Below are 7,588 nucleotides of genomic sequence, written 5' to 3'. Positions count from 1 at the left end.
AACTAATAAAAGGAGACCAAAGATCAGGTCAGATTGTATAAAGCTTACAGTACAACTACTCCACCACCGATCACAAAAAAGTTGTGTTCTAACGTGGGTACTACAACGCAAGAGTGCGCTGAAATCAAATCTTGTCGACTTTTGACATTGACTTTCTATCATTTTTCTTTTTACTCTATGAATGAGAATATTAAAATCTCCTATGATTGTATTCATTTTGTTTATAAATGTATTTATTCTGCTATTTTCTTATTGTCACAATGGTTCCCACATGACTAATGTAAAAATGTTTGCTAACGCTCAGCCAAATTTTATGGAATGAGATGCACCCACCATCATCGGACTCAGGATTGCTTAGGTACGTAGAAATTTGAACTTTAAAGCCTGTCAGTCAGTTCGTTTTCAAGATATCGTGCAGAAAGATAGACAGACAGAAATTAAACGTTTCCAGCACCTCGTGCGAGAGGCTTCGCTTTCGCTCAGCTAATAATGATCAAATCTACACTATTAGTGACACAGTATATTGACACTAATTGGTAACTTGTACCTTTGATTGTATCAGTAACATAATCAAAGCTTCTGCTGTTCACTTTGCTCGAGTTCGGTGTCTGGACTGCATGCTAACCAACATTAACCATTAATAAACATTAGTAATGCTGCGATTACAGGACACCGTTGTATTTTTGTACATCGATGCTACAGCAATTTTTTTTTTTCATTTTTTTAAACAATATTTCCCCTCCTTCAAGTGTCTCCCTCCTTTATTATTATTTAATAAATTTAAACCAATAGGAGGTTGTGGCGCTATGCAATACCACCAAGTAGAGACTAGCTCATAGCGCCACAGAATTGGCCAAGTGCTCACAGCGCCAACACAACCGAAATAAATAATCGTATCCAGGCCCACAGCGCCACAGCTCATAGCGCCACAGAGTTGGTTGAGTGCTCACAGCGCCAACACAACCGAATAAATAATCGTATCCAGGCCCACAGCGCCACCGCTCATAGCGCCACAGAGTTGGTTGAGTGCTCACAGCGCCAACACAACCGAATAAATAATCGTATCCAGGCCCACAGCGCCACCGCTCATAGCGCCACAGAGTTGGTTGAGTGCTCACAGCGCCAACACAACCGAATAAATAATCGTATCCAGGCCCACAGCGCCACCGCTCATAGCGCCACAGAGTTGGTTGAGTGCTCACAGCGCCAACACAACCGAATAAATAATCGTATCCAGGCCCACAGCGCCACAGAGTTGGTTGAGTGCTCAGAGTGCCAACACAACCGAATAAATAATCGCATCCACGCTCACAGCACCACAAATTGTTGTGGCACTATGAGGCCGCACTGTTCAGGGGATTAAACCCCCCTCACAAAATTTAAAGACAAACATTAAAATTGCACCCAATAGCGTGTTTTAAGTTATAACACATTTATGGGGTCTTAAATATCAACAATTCTTTGGGTGAATATTCCCCCAACAGAACATTTGAGGGTATTTTATATTTCTTAAGCCTATAACTAATACAATGAAAGGTTGGATTATTAGATTACAATGGTGGGATTGTATGAGACAATTCCTACAAAGGTTTAAACTCTTTTATTGGATCTACAGGGAAGGGTTGTGGAGCATGTATATCGCAGCGTTGTAGTTGTTGTATGGCACTCTACATTCCCAAGACTGTGCGATATGCTGTGCAAAGAGACTTTGCAGCCGCTGACGCTTGTTTTAGATTGCGAGCTATAGTGCATCTTGCAGCATTCAGCAAGGACGTAGCCAGCAAGGGGGCCCAAGGGGTCCGGACCTCCCCCAAATTTTAAATTTTTCGATTACTTTTTAGTAAACTATTATTATTATTATTATTATTATTTAAATAATTCAGTATTACTGATATGTACTGCTGAAAGATCGTTCTTTTGAGGAACAAAATGGGGCCTTACTCTCTGTCCACTACGGGAAAATATCGGTTGTCTGGACCCTCCCCCCAATTTTTTTCCTGGATACGTTCTTGGCAGGTAGCCATCTTGATTTGACCTGTGTACCAACCACCAATTCTCGCTCTCCAACCTGTGTGTGCCGAACTGTATGCCGGTTAAGTAGGTAGATGTTCATTACAACATATGATTTCCCCTTCAGTTTTTTTCCCTGCAAAGTCGGCGCTTTAATGTGTTGAAGATGCCGGCTTCAGTCAGTAGGCTCTACGAGAAATACGAACATCAAATATCCCTTTCTGTTGGGAGAGGCAGAATTGATTTAATAATTATATACTTAGTTATTAGGTATCTGTTTTTTTTTTTACAAATTTTACCCTGACAACTTACATAACTAAAATAATAAATTTTGGTTATTCGGTCCTCATACATAAAATACTCTGCATAAAATAAAGATTGCTTAGTTTACTACCTAATATTATTATTGACTACCATAGCAGTTTATTGTACGAGATAACGATTAATAACGATTTCATGCAACATTTAAAGTATAAATAAATGTCTTCAAATAGTTACGCTTCATGTGTTACTATGTCGTGTTGAATTGCCGTTACGATTGTACACAGTTTGTCTACAAATCTTTCTTTATTCTGCGATTTTCTCGTTGCCATCGTGGTTACTTATTAGGCCATTGTAAAAATGTTCGTTAAAGCGTTACTGAAGTCAGGGACGTAGCCAGCGAGGGGATGCAAGGGATCCGGACCCCCCACAATTTTTTAAATTACTCTTTTAGTAAACGATTATTATTATTTAAATAATTCAGTATTACAGACATGTACTGCTGAAAGATGGTTGTCAACAAAGAAACGAGTCAAGAACTTTTTAAGGAACAAAATGTGGCCTTACTCTGTCCACTACGGGAAAATATTAGTTGTCTGGACCCCCAATCTTATTTTTCCTGACTACGTTCTTGACTGAAGTAAACATGATTTACAGTACTGTAAATTTAATTTATGGCTCGAGATTTATTCATAGGTACTTAATATTGACTGTACTTGTCTTGTTGTCTTAGCAATGTGCATTAAAGAGTTAAAGTTATGTTTAATTGTGAGACATATTTACCCTAATAAACCTGAGTTATAAATGAACCATATTGAAGTTGTATAATGCCTTAAATGTTCTCATCCAAATGGATACAATCATGTTACAACTGAAGAAGCACTGATGTTATCAGGCCAGACAATACAGAATATTTAGCGCAAATTACAAATTACCATTTTACACATAATTTTTCAAATTTTCCCAAGGGAAGACCCTTGGATCCCCTTTTATGGGGGGAGGGGGTATTCCATACCCCCAAACCAAAATCCCAGGGCCCACACCACAGATGGAGCCTAAGGGCCCGTATTTTCTATACCCCCTCCTGTCAAGGTGTCAAATATATGTACCAAATATTATGATGATGTGCATTAAACTGTCATTAAACACGATTTTCCTTAATTCTTCACCGTTAGTATGACAGTTGTAATAAAAATAATACGAGTAGATATAACACCTTAAATACCCCATTTTATACATAATTTCTGATAATTTTGTGCATACGTTTAACTATGCTGTCTAATAGAAGCAAGAAGGTTTATGATAAAAGTAATATATTCAAATACCAACACCATTTCCATGGCGTTTATAACAACGATAAGTCTTTGGGTTCAATATTTAATCAGTTGTCTAACAGTAACCTCCCATGACGATAATTAAAAATCGATACGTGAAGAGATACGTTATCTAGCTTGATCAAAAATTTGACGACTTCATAATAATCTAATGCTAGAACTTATGCAATAATTCGTTTCGAATAAAGTTTAAGAAAAGTTTGACCATTATATGTATACCTACCACTCAATTTTTTTCCGCTACACGTCTTACCGCATAGATATAAATGCAATGCTATTTTTAGCCATTATAAATGGAAATAAATTAGTGATCACACTTTAGGAGTTTTATATTTTACTCATTAGTATTACCTCGAGGGGTGTTACCATCAGCACTGGCTACTGCAGCACAGAGGCGCTGATGCCCGGGGCAGCACTGTCAGCCGTTCAACTACTAGTTCCTTTTACGAGATAAAAAACACGGAAAGCGAACAAAGTACTTGTGATGAATTAACGAAAAAGATTGGCAAAGTTAACCGTCAACTTCATTACATCTCAGATACTTTGTAACAAATACCAGCTCCCAATTTTTTGTCTTTTCTGAAAACGTTATTCTTGGGATTACTTCAAAATGGAAGATAGCGATTGCTTGGGTGACAAATGAAGTTGAGATATATTTCCTAACACGGTTTTAAGAGTTCTCGCTGTCGAACAATGCAAAACTTGTCTCGTACTTTTCTCATAGTAGGCCTACTGAGAAAAGTATATCTCCGGAATAGTTCATCGTTCCACGCTCATCGTACTGAGATAGATATTTGGTTGGTTCATGTTTGTTTTTCCCAAAGTACTTACTCTAATCTACATACTCCTACGCGAGTCTCGAAGATGTAATTATTATAAAATGGAGTTGTTTTAGGAAAAGCTAGTTGCTCACTATGTACTGTCATATTATCACTATCACTATCAAATTTTTAGACAATGCTGACTCAAATGCTGGCCGTTCTTCTGCAATAATTGTCAGAATAATTCTTTTCAACTAAGGGTGAGATTTTCTACATGTAATGTAGCTATGGTGAGATGAGTTGACTCAATGCAAATTTTGAGTTCAGCTCCATTCACCGTCCGCTTACTGTATTGCAGCATCTGATATCTGACGCTCTCACTGGCTTGACTCCTGGAATCTGGAGTCAACATCCGTCTGAAGAGATCCAAAAAAGTCGGTGACAAAAAAGGTCAAAATAACTCTTTTCACCGTTTCGACATCAGAGACGTCTAGACTACCAAAATGTAAACTAGTTGAAGAGTTATTCTCACTGTCTCATCAGGTACACAATTAATTGGATTTTTGGATCTCTTCAGATGAACATGACCCCAGATTGCAGGAGCCAAGTTTGTAACAGCGGCAGATTCCAGAGGGCGCATTGTGAGGAAGATGAACATTCACATTAAACAGTTACTGTATCCTTGTAAAACACTGATTCGACTCGGCGACAAACCTGCATGTAATACTGAAGAGTTGTACAAATTAGGCATCATTAAACTGCACTTTAAACGAGCAAATGCTTATTATAATTGTTTTTTTTTGATATAGTAGTTCAAAAGACCCACGTTATAGTAAATGTAAAAACACATTTTAATATTTATTTATATTTGTAAAACATCAAACTCTAAAAACAGTTTTACGTTGTGAAATATAATATAGAAAAGTAACAGTATAAAGTCGGTTTATTGTTGATTTTGTTGCGAAAAAGCTTTCGATATATACAGTAGCGCTATATATATATTTCGATACCAGGCCACTTTCTATATATCCGACCAGCAAAATTTGCAAGATTGCTCAGGACATAAATTCCCGAAGCATCCTTAGAGCAAGCATTTTAAATTTGATCGCCCCATGTCAGCCCCCGATCAAGGTACATTCCAAGAAACTTGATGGGGTCTGCTTCTTCCAGAAGGACGTCGTCCTTACCATAGGTTAAAGTTCTTGCTTTTTTTACTTGCCGAAGGAAAACATGCATGACGTTTAATTTTGTACTGTTTGTTTTTAAATTGATTGTGGAGAAATATTCGGTGCATGATAAATCGAACTTTGTAGGGCACTGTAGGAACACCTCAAACTCATAATCCAATAATAATCCAAGTCTAATAATCCAAACTCACTAACAAATCTCTCTGATTCAACATTGTAATAAATATAACAGCACTTTGCGGCCAGACAACCAGTTCCATTTTGTGTTTGTCACAACTGCTCCCCCTCCACCCCACCAGGCGTAAAATGAAGATAGACAAGGCTAAAGCTAAAATTTAAATATATCTAAGAGGATTTAAATGTCTCAACTTTATTCACATAACTTGTTGTGTCTAAGTCTGGAGAAATTCTGTTTGAACTTGGGAAATCCCACAAATATTCCTGACCCGACCACTGCTTCAAGGGCGGATCCAGTACTGATTTTCGGTGGGAGGAGGAAGGTAACAAGTTGGTTTTAGTTTACCATTATCTTTACAGTAACAGATGATTTGCATTTTGATACAACAGAAATGAAAATGCGTAGAAAGAAATCTACTTATACTCAAAAGTTTAGTGCATTAAGTTGGTTTTATGGTTACAATACGAGAATGAAAGGGTTTCCTTAAAAACTCTTTTTATAAAAATCTCAAAATCTCTGAAGGGACCATAATCCCATGGCCCCTCCTCTGAATCCACCACTGCCACTAATAGTATTGAAAGAAAACATTTCTAAAGCTTGCATTTTGCTGGATCACTGATAACAGTTCGCGATTGCTCCAAATCATAACAATAGTGCGACTTATTAACCCAACGATAATAACAGATAAAATAGATTTTCATCCTTTTTCGTAGATTTGTTCGGTAAACTCGTAGGTATTACGAGAACCGATATCCGCCTGCTGTCGTTCAAGGCCAACTTGCAAAGGCTCACAAACAACAGCTGACCAGTTGTTTTTGTCCGCGTTGGACCCTCGTCCCAATCAACCACCCCGGCCGACCGTCCCGCCCGACCCTCATCATGAAACCTTTTGTCACATAGTACGCGACTATTAGCTAGAACGTCCTGGACCCCGTTTTTGTTTCATTTCGCGACGATATTCTATATTTAGCACTTGTTCCGTCCCTTCCCACCAGCGTCCTCTCCTTTGTAGTCCTCTCGGTTCAGGCCTTGTAAATTTTGACGGAGCTGATAGCCTAGTACATCTTCGTCCGACCTTCCCGTGCTCGGCCGGACTGAGCGACGTCTTTGCTTCGGCGTCAACTGTGAAACTGCTAATCAATAGCGGTCCTAATTGTTAGCGAATTTCAACGAGCTTTCTGTTCCCACGGTGGAAACTGATTGTTGGCTAGAGCTCGGGATTGTGGACAAATTACTTTGCTATTGAAAAGCAGACATGTAATGAATTTATGATTAAACACGTAATTTTCAAATGTGTGTTAGAACTGATAAGATTTGATCTGTCTTAAATATAGATTTAGTGGACGATTGCAACAGGGTGTAAATGTCGTTAACCCTTTGGACACTAAGCGCCATGAAGCGTTTTGTTACTAAAAGAGCAAATACGTTCTTTGCAGCATAAAATTAAGAGGTAATACACACAGTAATTACAAGGGTACAATGCAACATTGTTTTTCTAAGAAAACATTGTGAAATACTTGTAATTAATTACCAATGAATACTAAAACAATAATAGTTAAATCTTAGAACTAACACTAATTTAGGGAAAATGTATACATAAAACATCACATTCTTTTAAATTTTATATACTTATTACCATCATTACGTGATGAAAAAAGGATATTAGCCGATATATTTTACAAAGTAGGAATATGGCACACCACAAGTTCTGTGAAACTGACCTATCCACAATAGCTAATCACATTTTTTCTTATAGATATTTACTTCTCTTTACCATATACCTGTTAGTTACCATGAAATAATTCGTTATCACCTATTGTATTCCAAATTGCTTACCGGTACCTTATTTTACGTATG

This window comes from Homalodisca vitripennis, unplaced genomic scaffold, assembly GCF_021130785.1.
Source record: "Homalodisca vitripennis isolate AUS2020 unplaced genomic scaffold, UT_GWSS_2.1 ScUCBcl_2492;HRSCAF=7318, whole genome shotgun sequence".
Classification (NCBI taxonomy): Eukaryota; Metazoa; Arthropoda; class Insecta; order Hemiptera; family Cicadellidae; genus Homalodisca; species Homalodisca vitripennis.
The sequence above is the reverse complement of the archived record's forward strand: the minus strand, read 5'-3'. Positions refer to the sequence as shown.